Source organism: Camelus ferus, chromosome 26, assembly GCF_009834535.1.
Source record: "Camelus ferus isolate YT-003-E chromosome 26, BCGSAC_Cfer_1.0, whole genome shotgun sequence".
NCBI classification, from domain to species: Eukaryota; Metazoa; Chordata; class Mammalia; order Artiodactyla; family Camelidae; genus Camelus; species Camelus ferus.
Window position 1 is genome coordinate 5,419,393 of NC_045721.1, and position 20,337 is coordinate 5,439,729.

General features: G+C 47.4%; 1 long non-coding RNA gene across 5 annotated transcripts in view; it reads left to right on the plus strand.

Annotated features, from left to right (window-relative positions):
• The window catches only part of LOC116660102, a 338,126-nt gene that overhangs the window by 267,020 nt on the left and 50,769 nt on the right, over positions 1-20,337 (plus strand). For all 5 annotated transcript variants that reach the window (XR_004315484.1, XR_004315478.1, XR_004315477.1 and 2 more), the window contains one exon: positions 2,445-2,630. This is a non-coding gene — a long non-coding RNA (uncharacterized LOC116660102). The remainder of the gene's footprint in view (positions 1-2,444; positions 2,631-20,337) is intronic.

Consider the following 20,337-nt stretch of genomic DNA (forward strand, 5'->3'; position numbering starts at 1 on the left):
CTCTACCTGGGCTAGACGGTGGGCTTTTATGGAACCCTGCTAAGTTTGTGTTAGGTTTTCAGAACAATAATGATGATAGGAAACTGCCTCATGTATATTGTTTGCAGAGAGCCTGGTACCATTAAAAAAGCACATGGCGTCCAATCAGAAGATCTGCCCTCATTCATATCAGACACTCGCTTGAACTCTTTGTGCCTCCATCTCTTCATCTGTAAAATGGAAATAAAATGCCAACCTTATTTCTTTTGAAATTCATATGAAACACGTAACACACTACTTGGTAAATAGAATTTCCCCTTTAAGTTGTTAATGTCACTTGTTTATTTTTCTTTCTCTACCCTACCTTCCTAGTAAGGATAGGGAGCCCTGGGGAGGTGGACAGAGGTGAGGAAGGATGGAAGGAGAAAAACTTCCTTTTAATCCCCCCTGCTTCTTCGCTTGTACCAGTAACACCCTGGCCAATGAGTCTAGTAACTCAAAAGGGCCCAAGAGCTCAGTTTGGTCCTTCCCAGAGGTGTGGGTTCAGCAATCAACAGAGCAGAAGAGAGGAGAGTGTGTTCATACTCCCCATGATCCAGGAACATACCTGGGCTACCTGGCCAGTCCCCAAGGAAGAAGACAAAGTAAGTGAAGGGGTCTCAGGCAGCATCTAAAAGATGAAGGACTCACAGGAAGAGGTGAGCTTGTGGAGGTGACAATTTTGTCTCTCTCTAGTTTCCAGGATCCTTTCTTGCTGTTTGTAGGTAACAGTAGTTCTTTTCACTATGCAGTGAGATATTTTTCAAATGCCACTTGGAATCCAAAGATGGATAAGGAAGGAAAGCCTATGGACTCGCACTGAGCAGAATTTTTCATCCCTGTATGAAAAAGGGCTTGTTGGACCAGAAAACATTGCTTTGCCTGGTCTCCATCCACCATTAAAAAAAAAAAATACTTTTGGGGAGGAGGTAGTTAGGTTTATTTATTTATTTATGTTCAGAGGAGGTACTGGGAATTGAACCCAAGACCTCATGCATGTTAAGCATGTGCTCTACCACTTGAACTATACCCTCCCTGCTTTTTTTTTTTTCATGTTGGAGTAAAAGACCCTTTTTCTAACTGAAGTGAACCAAAGTGTAGCATTTCCATCCTCTGCCATCAGTTACGCTGCTGAGATGAGTTTTCTGATTGGACCATTTGCAGCCTCTACAGTGTAATCATTTTTTGTTTTGTTTTTATTTATTTGTTTACCAGGGATGTTCCAGGAATGGTTTAAAGCATCTCCTTGTTTCCACAACGCTAATTTAGAATCCTGAAGCTGGCCATCCCCAGCCTCAGCCAGGCCTCCGCCCCTCTCCGTCTCTGCTTCGTATTGCTTCTTTTTTGTCACCAGTGTGTTGATGTATTTCCTGTACCAGTCTCCGGGGTTATGAGGACAAGGACCGTCCCGTTTCACCTTGGGATGTCCTTAGCTCTGAGCACAGTGATTTGCATATAAGAATGTTTCATAAAGTTCATTAAAGATGTGGCAAACATTTAAAATGAAAGGGTACACGGATACTTATCCTCTGTACTGTTCTTGCAACTTCTGTAAGGTTGAAATTAGTTCACAACAAAGTCAACACAGGCAGACCTCATTTGACTGTGCTGGGTTTCAGCACGCTTTGCGTTTTTTACAAATTGAAGTTTTGTGGCAATCCTGTGTTGAGCAAGTCTGTCGACATCATTTTTTTCCAGCAGCATTGGTTCCCTTTGTGTCTCTGTGTCCCATTTTGGTAATCCTCACACTATTTCAGAACTTTTCATTGTCGCAACGATCTGGGAATCCGTCATCTCTGATGTGCCAACCATGACTCCCTGAGGCTCAGATGATGGTTCGAATTTTTTTAGGAATAAAATATTTTTAATTAAAGTATGTACTTTCGCTTTGACATAACGCTCTTGCACGCGTAATAGGCTACAGGACAGGGCGAACATAACTTTAACAGGCACTAGGCAATCCAAAAATTCCTGCGACTGGCTTTACCAGTGATATGAATTCACTTTATTGCAGTGGTCTGGACCCAAACTTGCGACACCTCGGAGGCATGTTTCAGACGTTCTTTGTGGGGTGTTGCCTGAGAAACAAAGCATATCTTGGCCAATCTGATCCCCGGTGTGAACTCTTATTAAATATTATTTTATCAAGTATTTATTGCCTACTTGGTGCCAGGAATTGTGCCACGTTTCAGACGCTGATCTGCCCTGTTCCTTCGTGCTTTCTCTCATCCAGTAAAGATCAGACGGCAGAGAATAATCTGCGTTCCCTTCTGGGCGTCCAGCTCTCCCTGGGCCCCGAGCTGCTTCTTTGTACACTGTGGACAGTGAAATAGATGTTCTCTGGTTGTAACATTAATGATTCTAAGTCTCTCTATCCAATTCATCTCATTATTTCCTTTCTCCGTCTTTTCTGGTCTCTTCTATAGACTGTCCCTGAATGGCCATATTCCCAGTATTTCCATGATTAGATGAAGGAGGCCAACCACAACGGTCTTTCATAAAGAGGGACGGCAGCTGGAATTCATTCAAAGAGGTGTAAGTTGGCAGAATCCTCTGCTCGCCTCCTGAACCCTTGTCTCTCTGGCTCTGGAAACGCCCCAACATTTATGCAGGTAAGGTCCCCGGCAGTCTCCCAGCCACACGCCAGAGATGCTAGGTTTAAACGCTGGCACTTTCTGTTTCTACTCATCCTGGTTTGCATCTGGTTTCGAGAAACTCTAACTCGAAGTTCCCATTGGGCATCACACCTCTCTCCCTCCACGCAGGATGGGGAGATGGGAATTGCAAGTTCCTCCACGAGCCTAAGGCTCGTAAAGAAAATAATAAAATGAAAGCAAAGCCCAAATCAGCGAAGTGCAATTGGGACCTTTAATTTTATTTCCTTTATTTGGAGTTTCACAGGACATCACTGTTTCTGATTAAGGAACTTCTGAGTAGGAACAAGGGCCTTTAAAGAGAAGCACATTGTGTTTTGGCAGAAAACCTTAATGACTTAGAACATAAACCTTTGTCAAAGGAGCAGAAGGCCCTGATGGCAGAGGGAGGCCAGGCCGAGGACAGCAACTCATGTTGGAACTTTCCGTTTGTTCTCCCTGCTCAGGCCAGGAAGCAGGGGGCCTGGAAGCTCCTTCGCATATAAATTAGCGGGCTCCATGGTATCTAAGGGGAGGCGGAAGCTAACCCTGAACTTGATAAAAGCCCTAAGTGAGGCACGCGGGGAGGGAGACGGCAGTGCTGCCCCAGGAGCAGGTGACTTTCTCTTACAGGTTTGGGAAATGACACCAGGGCGTCTGGCTGGCTTGTGAAGCCACGGGGGGCCAACTGGAGAGCTGGGAATACTTTATTCTCACTCATGTATCTTGCATTTTTTTCAACGTTAATTGCAAACCTTCCACATTTCACACAGGATGCCAGGCCTTGGGATGCTGTGGACTATTAGGTGCTCATGAAACACACGGTCTCTTGAGGCAGATTGTTTTGTAGCCAGAAAGGCACATCACAGTGTGGTCAGTGCTGGGTTTTTTTTTTTTTTTAACCCTGAAAAAAAAAACTTATTTTTAATTTATTAAATTTGAGGGGAAGGTAATTAGGCTTATTTATTTACTTTTAATGGAGGTACGGAGGATTGAACCCAGGAGCTCGTGCATGCTAAGCATGTGCTCTGCCCCTGAACTATGGCCTTTCCCATGGTTGGTGTTGTTTTTGAAGTTGACTGGAGTATAAGAGACGGGAAAATTCTTTCTGCCACGGCTGGGATAGAAGCGAGGCCATGGAAGTTTGTGCTGGATCTACAAGAATCAGTAGAAGTGCACAGGGTGAAGAGGAGAAAGCATCTCTCAAGCAGGGGGGAGAGGCAGACACTCATGAAAAACCCAGGTATATCACTGAATTGGCTGGAGTTTGGGAGGCTATGCAGTGAGGAGTACAGGTAATGCAGGAAGTATGGATTGAAGGATGATCTGGCAGTCCTAGTGGACCTGGTTAAGGAGTTCAGTCTTGATCTGACTTGATAGGAAGCCAAGGAAGGACTGTGAGCAGGGAGTCCCACGCCTGCTCTGGTGACTGCGTGGAGGTGGGTGGAGAGGCTGGTAAAAGGTCATGACAGTAATCACGATGGGAGGTTCTGCGTGCAGGGGTCCAGGGAAGGGAGAAGGCCGATGGGTTCCACATGGGAGACTTCACCCTTTCTCTTTGAAGTCTTGCTTCTACTTCTTTCTCCTCTCTGTCTTCCTCTCCTTTCTTCTCCTCTGCCCAATCCTCCTCCTCCTCCCTGTTATTCCACAGTAATCCCCAGAGGCTCTCCAAGAAAGTGAACTATGTTCTTGAAGAAAAATAGATTTCCGGTCTTGTTCACGTTCCGATAGCATCTAACCCACATCTCATTTCCCACAGAGCTCTGAAAACGCTCAGGGTGATGGAGGGTTGCATTTCCCAGGTGGACAGGGATCCTACTTCACAGCCCCCAAACCACAGTCCTCATCTTCACGCAGGCAGGTGATGTAGCCAAAACGTTCTGGCCACTGAGCAGAATGTCCCAGAGGGTCCTGCTTGTTCCCTGAGGCATGTCCCGAGGCCCCGTGCCCACCTGTGAGCACTGGGGGGTGGTGATGTTTCTGCTCTCAGAGCTCTAAAGGGCTCTACTTTCTTGCTTTCCATCCTCATTTGCTTCATGAATTAATTTCCCAGCGTTGTAACGAAGTACCAGGAACAGGGTTGCTTAGGACAACAGAGATGTATTGTCTCAGCACTGGAGGCTGGACGGCATTGGCAGGGCCATGCCCTCTCCAGTGGCTTTATTGGAGGACCCTTCCTTGCCTGTCCCCAGGGTGGACACTTCCCCAGGAGCTCAGACTTTCCTGGAGCTGCCCGGGTTGCCCCCCACCCCCAGCCCAGCATCCTCTGTCTCCCACAGTCTGTCCCAGGGTTTTCTCAGGTGCCTCACAGGCCAGCAGTGAGGGGCTGTCTGGGGTCCAGGGACAACCCTCAGCTAGCTGGGGGACACCTGGGATGGGTGGGTAAGTGCCCCATGCTCCCAGCCGTTTAGGGGAACCGCGCCCGGCTATATTCCAAACTCTTCGCATCTTCTTAGGGGTCTGAGTGGGATCAGGGTCCCTTTTGCCTACATCAGGGACCATGATGATACGTGTTTGTACTGGCTCCTCCTCTTCCCTCCTTTCCTCACTCCCGCCTCATGGGATCACCTGCCAAATAAACAACCTATACCTGAATCCTCTCCTTGGGCTCTGCTTTTGCGAAAATCCGGACTTCAAGACTCTCTTGATGGAGGAAATAAACAATCTGGTGACTAGGAGTTGGGAGGGAACTGTTCTAACGGGAGAGGCTTCGCCGAGGAGGTGAGTGAGCTGGGATGATGACTGACTTTGTCAAGGAAGGCTGTGGAAACTGTCATCAGGGTCCCATGCGTTTTTGATTTGGGAGATAATTGTGACAGTAACTTCCAGGTTTGGGTTAATGACCACCCCCAACCACCACCACCACATCTGTAAGTGTCACCGGCAGATGGCAGCTTCAGTGGACGCAGTGCACCTGTCAGAGGTGACCTGTGCTTCCCCAACTGGAGGAAGAGCAAGGTCAGTCCCTGCAGAGTGTCACGGGAGAGCAAGTCCCAGAGGACAGCCCAGGGAGGCTTCTGACCAGACTGTGTATTTCACACCTGGGGATCTAATTCCAAAAATGATTGGGGGTCTCTTAAAACAGAGAAAGGCAGAGAAGAGTAGTAGATCTGAACTGGCCTTGAAGGCAGCATGGGAGAAGTGATTTATTAAGAAGGAAGGGAAAATTGAGGACTCCCTGGGTAAGTGGGAAACCTTGGTGTGGACATTAAGGGAGCAAATACAAAGGGTGCGTGGCCAGAGGTGAGCCAGCCATCAACGCCTGCTCTTCCCCCTGTGAGGACTGTGTCGGGGCATTTCAGAGAGTGCCTGGAGGAAGACAGCTTCATAACAGCTATGCCCTTTGCCTCATCGCAGCAACTCTTAACCCTTTGCAGCCAATGACGTCACTCTTTCCAGTGCCTGTCTGCCCAGGGGGAGGGCTGCGGGGCTGACCTCTGGCTCCAGCCCACGTTAGCTCGGCCCTAGACAGGAGCATCAGATCAGCCGAGGCCAGCATCCACACCACACTTCCCTGCCCCTGGAGCAGACCGGCCTTTGGAAACAGTTCAGTACCTGGGATTTAAAATTCATTTTCCATTCCACCATTCTCCTCAGTTTTTGTTCCAATGCACTTGCCCTGGCGTCTTGCTGGTGACCTTGCTTCGTGCCTCATGGCTGGGGTTTTGTCATCTGTGATGAATGGCCACCACTCAGATAAATCAAAACAGGCGTGTTCGTAGGTCAAGCCAGTGCAAATGTAGCTCATTTTACACAGTAAGTTGTTTCCCACAAGTTCCCTGGAAATTGCTTCTCTTGGCTTATTTTTTGGAGGAGGCAGGCGCTATCTGGCAACCTAGCCATCTGACTGTTCATCATTTGGTAATATGGTCCCTCAGTCTTGCAAATGTGAATTTCCACACCCTGCTCCCGCCCCTGAGTGACGTAGGCGAATGTATAAACCTATTGCAGGAACCTACCACTGACAGACTCATTCATAACACGGAAGCCCTCCAGTCATCACTGAGCACCCCCTGCACCCCTCTGTTTTATGGCCTCTCCTTGGCAGGTCCTTAGCACGTAGCCCTGTTGCACGTGGTTGCCCCGGTCCATTGTCGACACCATCTTCCACCACCTGCCCTCCATCATCAAAGCCAGGCTCTTTGCTGAACTTCCTTTTTGCTGGAGCCCTGCCTGGTGTTTGGATTTTTGAACCCTGAATTTTCACAAAGTGGGACTCATTTATATTGGGGTATTTGCTTTGGCTCGATGGTTCCCTAGCAAATCCTAGATCATTAGAGAAGAGGTCAGTGTTGTATGTTGAGGGGCAAGTTCAGAAAGTAGGTTTGCTTAATTTGGCCTCCCCGCTAAGTTTTCTTTATTATAAAAATCAGTTTTTAATAGAGAAGTAACACATTGTCATGACAAAAAATTTGACCTCCCATCTACTACTACACAGAAGTAACTACTGTTAAACTGCGTATGTTTTCTTCCTGAACGTAAATAAAGTAAATTTAAATAAACATAAATGTATTTAATAAAATTGGATTTTATTATGCATACTCTCTGCAACCTGCTTTTTGTCCCGTGAAACATCCTTCACCTTAGTGGTGGGAAACCACTACAGAGACTTGTTCCTGCCTTCCTTCCCCCTTGTAGCGCTTGTCAAAATCTCAGGTGGATAAAATTAGGAGAAATCCACCCAGCACTCAGGATTTGGAAGGAACAGGGACACGTGTTTAGGCCGAGAGGCAGAAGTTGGGAAATGTGTTTGGAACAAGGATGGGCTTTGGGAGGATGTGAGGGAAGATGACACTGGTTCTGACAGACACAAGACTGGTGTCTCTGAACTCAGCTGAAGTGTGTGATGCCTGCAGGGGCCCCTTTTCATGTCTCTGTGTCCCCCACTAAATGGTGGGAAAGGCATCATTCCTGCATAGGTAGTAGCTTTTGCATGGTACGAAGTTAGGCACTGGGACGAAACATACCACAGTAATTGCTACCATTTATTGGCCATCCGTTTTTCAGAAAGTGCTTATACAAGGTCTAATATGTATTCTGCACTGGGCGTGCATGAGCCCAGATGCCCACAGGAAGATGGCATAATCTGCATTTTACAGTTAGAAGGAATGAGGCTCAGAGAGCTTAATGGCTGGCCCCTGGTCTTAAAGCTGGCGGAAAGCGGTACCTGCCCACCGTTGGAATCCACACCCTTTCCACCACATCACTTTGGCCCCCATAACAGCGACATCCTTTTAAAACTAAACAAGCCTTCGAGAAGGAGAAAGGCACATTGATAAGATAGGAAAAACACCATTGGAAAGAATGAAACAGCTGAGCTCATAACATTTTGAAGGGATTTTCAAGCTCAGTCATGCTTCCTGTGTCCTTTGAACCAGAAGGATTCACAACCGAGTACCTGATGCCAGAGATTCTATCAGCAGAGGTCAGTATCCGACCCTATAGGACCCACAGCAATGATGTCTAGAAGCCACACAAAGCTTGCTTAATACATAGTTAATTTACATGGAATTTTAACACCTCCTTGAATTTTTTTTTAAATGGAAGATGTTTGTGCCCTGGTTAAGATTAAAATGGAGGTTGGTAGACATGAATTTTACCTTCCTAGTCTTGGTGATGTGACAGTCCCCCTGCCTGCATTTTTTTTAGTTTCTACTTTTGGGGGACGGGGGAAGGTAATTAGGTTGGTTTGTTTGTTTGCTTATATTTTATTTTAAAATTTATTTTTTTAAGGGAGGTAGTGGGGATTGAACCCAGGACCTCGTGCATGCTAAACATGCATTCTACTACCGAGCTGTACCCTCCCCCTGCCTCGTTTTTTATTTGTCTAATTCCTCTGTGTCCTTAACATTTCGCCGCTTGAGTCGTTTGTCAGAGGAGTGTGGTCATATTTTAATTTCTCAGAGAAATACACATTGATTTAATGGTACAACTCAAGAAACAGCCCAAGAGATTTTTCTCAAGCGAGAAATGTGTGCATATGCACAAGAGCTAGGTAGACAGGTTGATTCTATGCAAGCCTGTCCACCTTTGGGCTGAGACCAGCGTTTGCATCTTAGCCGAGGGGCAGGCCTGGTTCCCGGAGCCCCAGTGGAAGGTCATGGTCTCTGTTGGTGCACAGACTTCTGGGATCAAATTAGCCCCGTCAAAGCAGAGAGGGTGTCTGGCTGGAGCAGTCATGCCAGCTGACACGTCTCAGCACCCCCAGCCCAGCAGTGAATAACCTAATCAAGCCATTAAGGGAAACAGAAGCCCTCTGCCCTGTTTGATTTCTTCCCATAATGATATAAAGTGCAGTTTAATGAAGTCAAAGGGGGTCCCGGGCCTCTCGGTGTGTTCGGGCTGTGGGAGGCGGCCCTGCGGAGTCCACAGTTGACGTTCATCACCAGTCTGCCTCCAGCCCGCCCAGCCAGCCAGCAGACTGGGCTCTCGAGCTGCATCGCGGCCAGGGCGTTCGGGGGCAGTTTTCCCGTTGCTGCAGCCCCGCCTGCATTTTGTCTACATAAATTAGACCTTGTGCAGCATATTGGCCTGTCAGGGGACTAGGAAGAAACTGTATATTGTTTCTGGCATCCCTGAGCCCTTCTGCCCCTGACATCTGCTGTGTCTGTGACAGGGAATACATTCTTGACTCATTATCCGGGCAAGTGGAATCCCACCCTGACAGGACCATTAATCAGAATCAAGCAGTCCGGCAAATAAAAAAAAGAGAGTGAGCATGTGAGTGAGAGAGCGACTCCGGGAAAGAAGACAGACACTTTCTAGCTTTGGCTTTGGTGTCATTCCGGGGTCCGGACAATGAGCAATCTATCTTTCTGAGTGACAGACCTGATGGATGGCATTATTTATGCTTTTGTGTATTAAAAGACAGCTCTGGCGCGGGCTTGTCATTTTCACAGGGGTTTACAAAAAGTTGAAATTTAATTTGGAGAAGGAGGACAGGGATCAGAGGAGGCTGGCGATGTGACAGTCTGCAAAGACAAGGGCGTTCGAGTCCTGGTTCGCTGGGCAGAGGTGGGCAGGGGACGCTGCAGGGAGGGGTGGGGGGCGGGGGTGTGCGTAGGTGTGGCTCTGGTGGGTCTGCGTGGACTGGATCTCGGGGGATTTGAAATTGCACTCAGCATGTGTTAATCATTTTATTGAGACGAATGGATTTTTTGCTGAGGAAATAGGCACATGGAGAATATACCTGAGACTCGGGGATATGTTTTCACACTGACTCGTGGATAAACGTTCAATGATTATTTCCAAAACAAGAGCATTGCCTGACATTAAAACTTCATAAATATAACTGGTGATGCTGTCACCCAGTACACATTGAGTCCTGATAACAAGGACAAGTCATTTCCCTAATTGCATTGATTAAACCATCATGGCGGACCTGTGAATACGTGTGAGCATATGAAAGACAGAGAGATGGGTAGGGGTTCGACAATCCTGTGGCATGAATTTCTCACAGTCTGGGTGTCAGTCCTATGACCTAGAGTAGGACACAGGAGGGAGGGGAATAGAGGATACAACAAAGAGGTTACAGGAATGCATATTAATTAATTAACTTCCCCAGCTTTATTGAGATGTAATTGTCATATGACATGTGTAAGCTTCAAGTGTATACTGTGTCGATTTGATACGTTCGTATGTTGCAAAATGCTGACCTACATCACATCACATAATGACCACTTCTTTTCCGCGGTGGGAACATTTAAGATCTATGGTTTTAGCAACTTCCAAGTGTGTGCTAGACGCCTGTTGACCACGGTAGCAGGGAAGTCTGTTTACAATCTCCAGCTGCAACCCTGAGCCTAACCCCTTTACGCTCGCCGTTTCCGCAGCCAGCCAGCCAAAATGTATCATTTGCTTTATGTTAACCCTGAAGAAAGCTTCCAGCCCTTGACTTGTTCTCTCCTTTAATCCTTGCATGCTGCCCTAGCGAACCTTCTCCCCGAGGGTCCCCTACCTTGGGCAGCTCCAGCGCTGACAACATTTGCTGGCAAGAGAGCAAAGCCCAGCCCCTCATTCACAAGCCACAGAGGGGATGAAGCCTGCAGCTCCAGTGGGCCCAGCAGCAGCCTCCAGCCCAACCATCAGTTCTCCCTCCTCCCCCTGAGTCTTCCTGTTTTCCTGGAAGGAGATCCATCGGGGTCCTGCTCATCAGCTCTGCTTTTCTCAGAATCTCCTTCAGTGTTGTCCGCTCTGGGCCAAAACCCTGGAGGATCTTGGGGAGGTTGGAGGATCGCTGATACCCCCGAGAATATACACATGGCATGGAATCAGAGCGCAATGATGCTGCACGGTAGACGATTTCAAGTTGGGGTTCAGTTTAGTCTGAAAGAGAGGGCTTAGCTCAGGATAAAGGCCTAACACAAATGAGTGTATCATGGCAGCAGCCTTCCACATTTATGACGGGGTCATGGGCTCCTCATTCCAATGAGTGAGCTGATCAGAGACACCAAATTCTGTCTAAATCACCAGGCATTAGACCAACAGCTGGCTAGTCAAAATGCTGATGTCAACTGCCAAGTAGGACAACAATGACAGTCAAGGAGTAGGACCGTCAAGGAGTCCCCTGGGAGGAGGAGTTATGCTTTTGTGACAAGGATTTGGACTTCCCGAGCCTCCTCACTTGCTGGCTTTGTTGTCGGACAGTCTTGGATTCTAATGTCAGCTCCCTCATTGCTTGTCTTTTTACCTGTGTCCTTATCAATAAAATAAGGATCATGATAATTACTTCTTTGACTTGTAAAGGTTAAATGTGACAACTTATGTATACTACATCACAAAACTGCTGTCACATAGTAGATGCCCAAGGGACATCCCCAACGTAAAGGATCTGTGGCTCGCAAAGGAACAGAGCTCCTTTCTAGAATTTTCACTGATGTCTTTAGTTCCCTATGCCCAGCAGGGAAACCATCCCCTTGAAAGAAGACCATGACCTTTTATTTATCACTGTAGAGTGTCATATAGGGTGATGAACTATGTCGCAATTTGAAACTAGAAAATTAAGGATTGAAAGGGCTGAGAAAATGGAATGACCTGGTGGTAAGTAGAAAAACCAAAAACAAAGTGGAGGCTTTCTCAACAATACGTCATGTTATCTGTCAGAAAAACACCCAATCACGTTATGCTTTAGATCACATGGAGCAGGGCTGGCCTGGGAAGGCACGGAGTGAAGGACCATGGCGGGTATTCCTCGGTGGCCCTGTGCTCCCGGAGAAGCTGCCCTGTGGGGTTATCTGTGGAAGTCTGGAGCTGACTATTCTAGGCACACCAGCATCCTTCCCCCTCTCCGGTATGAAGAGTTGTTCTACAGACAAAGAGAAGAAAAGTGAACTCACGTCCAGTGACATAACTTTAAGACAAACCAATTCATGGGTCTCAGTTTCTTCACTGGTGACATGGAGACGACCGTATTTTCTTTGGAAGGTCATTACATTACAGATATTGCATGCAGAGTGCCCAGTCAGGCACAGTGCTCAGAGCACAGGGTTGCGCGTTCAATAAATGGGTCTATTATTATTGTCATAGCCTGGCTCTCGGGGACCATTGACCCCAGGAAAGAATCTATATGCAATAATCGTCTCCAGCCACAAGTGTCCTTTAAGAAACAACTGCTATAAATAGATTTACTTTCATATATGTGTCCTCCAACTGAATATTTAAGTTTGCGCGTTCTGAAACTCTTCATCACTCTTACAAGGATACTTAGAAAGAGAGGCACATACAGCTTGGGCAGAAAGGAGGGGCACCAATTAGAAGAGATAAAAGAAAGCATGGGCATAGAGATTTCTACAGCGCCATTTCAAGAGAGGAAAGGAAAATGGGGACTAACTAAATCTAGCCTTTGGGACCCATTCTTGTCTGCTAGGGGAGAGCGGAGACTTGCTGGGTAGGGCAGGGTGTTCTGCCATGTTAGGTTATCAAGGGTGGAAGAAGTCTTCCGTATAAGGGATGGGGGGAATGTGGATTCACCAAGTCCCCCTTTCACCAGTGCAGAAGTCCAAGTTCCTCTTCCTCTCTGGTCCATGGTGGGATCCGAAATGGGGTGTCAATAGCTGAGGCGTTATAGATAAGACTGCAAGCGGGGAAAAATCCTCTTGGTATCCATATTACCTGCCACTAATGAAAAGACATTTATATGTGTCTCACTGAACCTGAATCTGGAAACCTGGCCCAGGGGCAGTGGTAGAGCAAACGAGAATGAACTGTAGAGTAGCCAATGGTAGGTAATTAAACACCTGAAATGGTTTTGGGATAGTCTCATGGTGTATTGTCCTCATTATTTTAGCAAACCTCAAAATACTCTCAGAGGCTTCCACTTACCCTCCTGTCCCTTCTATTATTACTCATAATATTGTAAGTCTCTCGTTAACCAATTCTCCTATTATGGGGATTTTATGGCTGGGGGAGGAAATACTACAGACATCCACTCCATTTTTTCTGGGTTGGGGTAGGTAGGTAACTTCCTGCTGAACAGGTCACCCGACTACTAGTGGGATGGACAGATGTCCCAGCCATTCCGGATCTTCTCTGGAGTGGCCTTAAGTGATTCAGCAAATCGTTTAACCAACCCCTCAGCCCACCCCACCTAGAACTCAAGCCTTGGTCATATATTTTAAAATCTTGATATGCTATTTTCATGGGTTGTTGAAAAATGCTCTTAGCACAGCGCCTGGCCCTTCTAATCAATTGATTCTATTTTTTTTAATTGAAGTATAGACAATGTACAATGTTGTGTCAATTTCTGGTGCACAGCATGAACTTTCAGTCATACATACACATATATTTGTTTTTATATTCTTATTACGGTATTACATTCGTATGACAGCAGTGATCAAGAACACATGGAAAGTCTAGATTTGATGCATTTTAGAGTGAGAGGAAAAGCCATGAAGAACTGAAAGATAAAGCAACTCATCTTAGGAAGGCATTCTACCATCATTTATTTCCACACAACGGTTAGGCGATCTTTCTACTTGGTGCCAGAGACGCAGAGGTGGAAAGACACAGTCCTTGCACTCGCAGTGGAATAAACGTGCAAGCACACAGCGCCTACGGAGACTGGCACGGGATCCGCAAAGAAACATTCCCTAGGAAGCCTGCAGGGCCGATTAGCTGCCTCCCTGTGGCCCTCTCTTTGCTCTTTGGACAGCTGGGAGCACTATGGTCATTTGCTACAAGGAAAAGGGAACTCCTTGCTTTCATCTCAGAAGTTCGAAGCCCTAGGTGTCCTCCCAGAACAAATCTCTATTAGGCAGGCAGCTCTTCTGGGGCCCTGAAGCTCATCTGGTGAACTCAGCTGCTTGTGAAACCCAAGGGAATTTGGCATTGACATCAGTAAGGAATGCCTGCCTAACATCTGGCTTGTTGGGGGCTGGGCTTGGCTAATTCCACTTGGAACAACACCAGTATTAGTTCTGCTTGGATTAACGGCAGCACTAATGATGACATAAGACTCTTACTTCATTAGCCTGATGAAGGGAAAATCCTGCATGCTCAGCCCCAGCCAAAGAGCAGAGCCCAGGTCCAAGACTCAGGGGCAGTGCCTAATGAGTGAGGCAAGCTAACTGGACGGAGGAAACCACTCAAGCATGGAGGGCAGGGCTGCGAGGGGGGGTTACCAGGGTACCCTGAGCCCAGGGAGATGAGTTGGGGGCACCCAAGTGTTTTCCAAGCTATAGGGATGGAGGCATACTGACCTGTCTCATTTTTTAAGGATTGTGAAAGCAACCAGAGAGTTGCTTTGGTTCTCAAATGTTCAAATGGCTATTGATAAAGGAAGAAACGCTCTATTCTCAGGAAGTAAAACTATCCGCGGGTTTTTTTTTTTTTTTTTTTTGAGTCCTTCTCTTCCTCCCTACCCACCCCCCCCCCACATATATACTGATAGACACACAGTGTCTGTGTTATCTGCTTAGACTGCAACCATCCCTAAGCCTTGCACAGTACCAGGGCTACAGCAGACTGAGGGAGACATGCCCCGCTCCCTCTCGCGAAACCCAGATGGGAGCTGGGTGCATACGGTCAAGGAAGCAGAAAACTGAAGAGATCGAGGTGCTGCAGGCAGATGGACCAGCGATTCACTAAGACTTGGGCAGCGCAACGGCAGTGGATAAGGAAGCCCCTGCAGCCGGAGTGAAGAGGAGTTATTCAGAAGGATGCTCTGGCAGAGAGGGTAGCTACTCAAGACCCTTCAGAAGAGGGAGGGTGGCGGACAGAGGGGCTGAGAGACCTCCAGCGAGGTTTGAAATGGAACTGGATGCGGAATAAGAATGGAGAAACAGGCAGGAAGCTAACCACAGCCTGCCCGTTGTATTAAGGAGTTTGTCTGTCAGTGTCTCTGTCTCAGACGATGCCTTTGAAACTCTCTAACCCAGAAGCACGGTCAGAAACTCACTTCGGAGAACTGTTAAGTCCTACTGGCCAGAGTGTTCCTACTTTTCTTTCTCAGCTTTAAGATATTTAGTGAGCTTGTGGCTTTGTGCTTTTTCTTCAGATTCCTCTGTAACTTCCTTGTTTCTCACAACCTGGGAATGACAAATTTGAGAGCAATGGATGTGTTTCTGCTGTCATTCTGACCCAGGCAGGACCAGGACACGCACTGACAGCTGCCAGGCTAAGAAGGCTGCCAGCCCAGAGAGCACTGTTGGACCAGGAGGTCCTGCGAAGGAACCAGGGGACCCCCTGGGGACAAGAAGCCCCTTCCATGGGGTTTGGCTGCCTTTACCTCATACTCAGATGTCCAGAGTCACCTAATCTTCAGCCCCAACGTAATAAAGTTTTCATCATCTTAACTGTTGACCTAACTCTTAAGACTCAACTGCACGTGTTTGAAAGGATAATTGGGTGGCTGTTTAAGTTATGGAAAGCCAACGGATCTTGCTAGGATCATCTTGTCTGAAGCCACTAAGTGTTCCCAATGCCTCAGAAGATATGTCCCCTTTTGTTTACATAGTAAGTGAGTCACACGTGGTAAATGAATCAAACAGCCCCCAAACTCAGCATCGACCCTGATCTCCAGCACCAGTAGGGTCCATCAGTGCAGTGAGAGGCTGTGATCTCAGTCCACAACCAAGAATCTCATTAAGGCAGGATTTGAAAACTACAGCTCAATTCCCCTGAACAAACAGGAAACAGTTTGCTAGTGCAACTTAGGTGAGTTTATTACAACTGACAATATTAAAATTAAGAGAAAAAATTGTTCTTTGCTGGTTCTGCTTTTCACTGGCTTAATGAAATGAAAAGGGACAGTGGGCAAAAGCTGGCGATTCGGCTGTGTTATTTTTTATTTTTTATTTTTTATTTTTTCCTCTGTGGCAGAGAGCTGAGGTCTGCCTCTGCCTGTTCCCTTGGCAGCAAGAAAGCTTGGAGAGAGGGGCCGGGAGCAGCCACGGAGTAAATTCTGGGCTCTGAGTTCTCTCACTTTTTCTGTCCCCGATTTGCTGATAGTCCCTGAACAGAAGGTTTTCACTGCCCTGTGGCCACCCCTGGTAATAAAAGAAAATGGCTATAAATGATGACTGGGGGCTGTGCAAATGTAAAATTTAATGAAGGCATGAAATGGAAGGAGAGGGAGTCCAGCTCTAAATCTTTTTGGCAGTAAGAAAATACATTCCACGAGATCTGATTTAGGAGGTGAACGGATCAGTTTAGACTGGCATGGCAAGCAAGAGGTTTGGAGGAAGTCATGGCCGCTGATTAAGAAGCCAGGGTCATTTCTGAATTCCCCACTTAGAGAAGGCAGGTTCCGCGGGATACTGAAGCCAATACCACTTTCAAGGGGGTCTACTGTGGATTGAGTGTATGTATCAGATGAATTCCATACATCACTTAGGGAGTTCTGGAGCCGTGTGAGGTGGACACAGCCCTACCTGTAAAGAGGAAAGTGGGGTAAGAGAGACACGGACGTGAATCACAGCCTTACTGTGTGTGCGGTTGCAGGTAAACATTACCATGCTTGAACCTCAGCATTTGCATCAGCAGAATGGGGATTCTTGTCCAGATTTAATGTAATCACGTGAAATCATGTGTTGAGAAAGCCCTTTTGGAAATTACAAAGCACTGTACAAATAGAAGGTCATGTTATTAAAATCATCGCATACCCATCAGCCCTCACTTCTGATGCTCAAACAATTGGGACAAGTTCTCAGACGTAGACCCCTTACCCACCCTGACCTCAGGAGCTCATGGTGGGTTCCATACTGTTCCTTTACTCACTATGACAGTGGGGATGGGATGGGAGCAGGATACGTCTCAGATCTGCCTTCTTTTGTGCATTTCACCAACGAAAGGGGCGCATTAGTCGGGATGGGAAAGCTGCTGCAACAAACAACGACTCTCAGTTGGCTTAATACAGCCAAGGACTATTTCTCACTCATGCCTGGGTGAGATGGATGTCTACTCCTTCAGTTCAGAGGATGAAGAGGAAGACAACTCACATGAACTGGCCTTCATCTTCTGAGAAGACTTGAGACTTCCTCAAACATTTCTGAATGTCACCCGCCGATCCAGCTGGATGGATGCTGCCTGCAGTCTGCCCTCTTCTCGCACACCTGGGCGGGCCCCTCACTGCTGCATCTCTTCTGCTCCTTGCTGAGGGAGTAATCCTGCATGCTCTTCGGGTAGCTCTACCTGGGCTGGAAAATTGAATCCTATTCATGATGAAGCAAAAAGGATGCGCTTGATTCCAAATACAGACCTTAGCCCCAGCCGGAGTCACTGCCTTTCCAGCCCTGCCCAGCTGCTGGATATAACACATCCCTTTCTCCGGAGCCAATGACAGGCAGACCTTTCTGAGAGCATCTCGTTCACTGGAATGAAGGTCTGGGAGTGTCTGCAGGTGGACGTGGCCCCAGGGGCCTGCTGAGCACAGAGCTACCACCTGCTGTCTAACACTGGATCCTGGTTCTAGACAGAAATGGAGCCTGCCTGCTCGGCTGGTGACCTTGACCTTCTGCCTGATATCTTCCAGCCCTACTTTTGAGGTTACATTCACTTTGAATAGTCACTGGCCAGACCTCACCTTAACCTGAGAGATTCTCCCTGGACGTGTGGTCCTGGCAGCTCCATGAGGGGTACACCTACTGGAGCCCAGAAGTCTTTGTCTCGACATAGGGCCCCACCTGACAGAGAATGTGCGGTTTTAAGAACTGCCAAGGAAACAGAAACGAGTCTGATCTGGTGTGAAGGAATCCACTTCTCTTCAATGTAACAGAAAGAGGGAGACTTTTGGAAACAAGCCTAGGTTCAAAATCACAGCCATTTCCTAACTGAGAGCTTGAAAACTGACCCATTCACTTCCACCACTAAGACCTTCGCTCTGTGAAACAAGGATCAAAGTAGACACATGCATCGTCCGGGATTTAATGAGGTGAGGGGTGTACAGGGCCTCACACACGGCTGGCGTAGCTTTCTTTCCCTCTTCTCCTCCACCCTCTCTCCTCCAGCCTTGCCTCTCCTGCCCCTGAACCAGCTCTCCCCATGTGCTCTGCTCCCAGGACTTGGAGGTTTTGCTCCACAGGCCCCAGCCTTCCGAGGACCAAGGGAACATCTGGAGGTAGAGAGATCCGAGGCCCCATCTAAGTGAAGGATGGCATGGCCTTCGCTGGTGCACCGGAGGGAAGCCTTGACCTGGGCTAGGTCTGACCAGGACTGACGGCCCTGACGGGTAAGAGCCTTTCATCTCTGAAGGCAAGTTCTCTGGGACCTGGAGCTTTGGACCCGATGATGAGAAATGATCGGTTATATTTATACAATCAGTCTGTTTATTGGCAACTTTTCCATGAGAAGATCCTTCACGTGGGGATGAGGGACGTAAATGATCCTCCCCCTGGTGGAAATAGGAGAAGGTTGGACAGATGCATTTCTGAGGTCACACCGGTCTTTGTTCAGGTCTTCAAACACCTAAGCTCTTTCCTGCTGTGAGCCGCTTTCCTATGGGCTCCTTCCGCCAGGAATGCTTCTCGCCCTCTGCATTGGTCAGCATTCACTTCTTAGCTCTCCATACGGCCAACTCTGATACCCCTGCACCCCCAAAACCCTTGTCACCGGCCCATTCTCCTCCCTCAGAACACATGCGCTATTCATAACACTTAGGAACATATGGAATTACCGTATGTGTTTATTTGCATGATTATTTGTTTCAGTTTCTTTCTTGAGCTGGACTAGAATCCCCATGAGACCATGGACGCGTGCTCCAAGCGTGAGGCCACGCTTGATTTTTTTTCTCTCCTGTGTGCACCACGTCTAGCCCCATAGCATCACCCCTGTTCTCACGACATGCTAGTCGGTGACAGTAAGAAGGCTGAGTGCAGGTGGACGTGGTTTGTCTCTGTTCACTCACGTGCTGAACCCGGAGAATAGATGCAAAACACCGAGAAGGGCTGAGCTGGGATGGAAAACTGAATGGCTGGAGCCACTGGCAGGCAAATCTGGAGAAAGACTTCATAGAATATAAAATTAATGTGTCAGATAATGAACTAGGAGGGAACTGATCATCTCAATTAGAAATTAGGAGGAGTGTAATCGCACATCAGTAAGATGGTGTTGCGGCCAGCCTGCTAAGGGACCCTTCAGTTTGCCTGCATTTCTTAGTAGAGGAAACACATTTCTTCTGGCCATGTCTTCCTCGACTTGGGAATAAGCGTGTGTCTGGCTCAATAAATATTTGTTGAATAAATGGTAGAGTTCAGATGGCTCTGAATTAAACCAAAAGTAACTATTTTTAAAAAACCAGATAGTTAAGGACAGAACAGAGATTTCACACACTTTGGTGTAGCTTTGAGGATTTAGCCTTCCACCAGCAGCTGGCTTTTTGAGGAAGGTTGGATTAGATGCTCTCTGAAGTCATTTCCAGCTAAGAATCTGAGACTCTTCCAACTACATCTTACATTCATGATAGACATTGCTTCAGTGAGAAAGGGATTCTGAGTTCCAACCAAGGCAGTCAGGACACATGCCCTTCTTCCAAGAAGAAGGTGATGCTATATTTGGCCATAACCCCCACCCAACTGCCCCCGTATATTCTGAGGGATAAAGACCAATTTCTCTGGGAGTTGAGGAAGGGTGTAGATGGGGTGGATAGGGGTGGCTCTGGAAATAAACTCTCACTTCTTTCTCTCTCAAGAGCCATTTATTTGGTTTTTGTATGTCTGGAAAGTACGGGGAGACGGCTGGCATTTTATAGCCTTAACTGACTACTGTCCATCAGGGCTCCTTCTCAGACTCGGAAAAGCAAAGTTCTCTCTTGTGCTTCAAGATCCAGTTCAACGCCCTGGCCCTCCTTCCAGGATGGCTCATCTGGCGACTCTCAAATGAGATGTCCTCTCTCTCCTTTGACTTCTTAGCATTTGTTACATCTCTTGTTTTTTCACTAGATCTTCGTCACATACAGCCTTGTGGCATCTCTTGTTTGAATTATATTGGGTGGCTTACCCATTGAGAATGTTGTGGTAGACAGAAAAGTGACCCTTAAAGTCATCCTGGTCCTGTTCCCCAGAACCTGTGGGTATGTTAACTTCCGTGGTAAAGGGACTCTGTAGACGTGCTAGGGACTTTGAGATGGTGAGATTACCCTTGATTATTTACATAGACCCACTGTAATCACAAGGGTCTTTCTAAGAGGGAGGCAAGAAGGTAAAGTCGGGAGAGAAGTTTCCACAGTGGAAGCTGAGGTTGGCATGACAGGCAT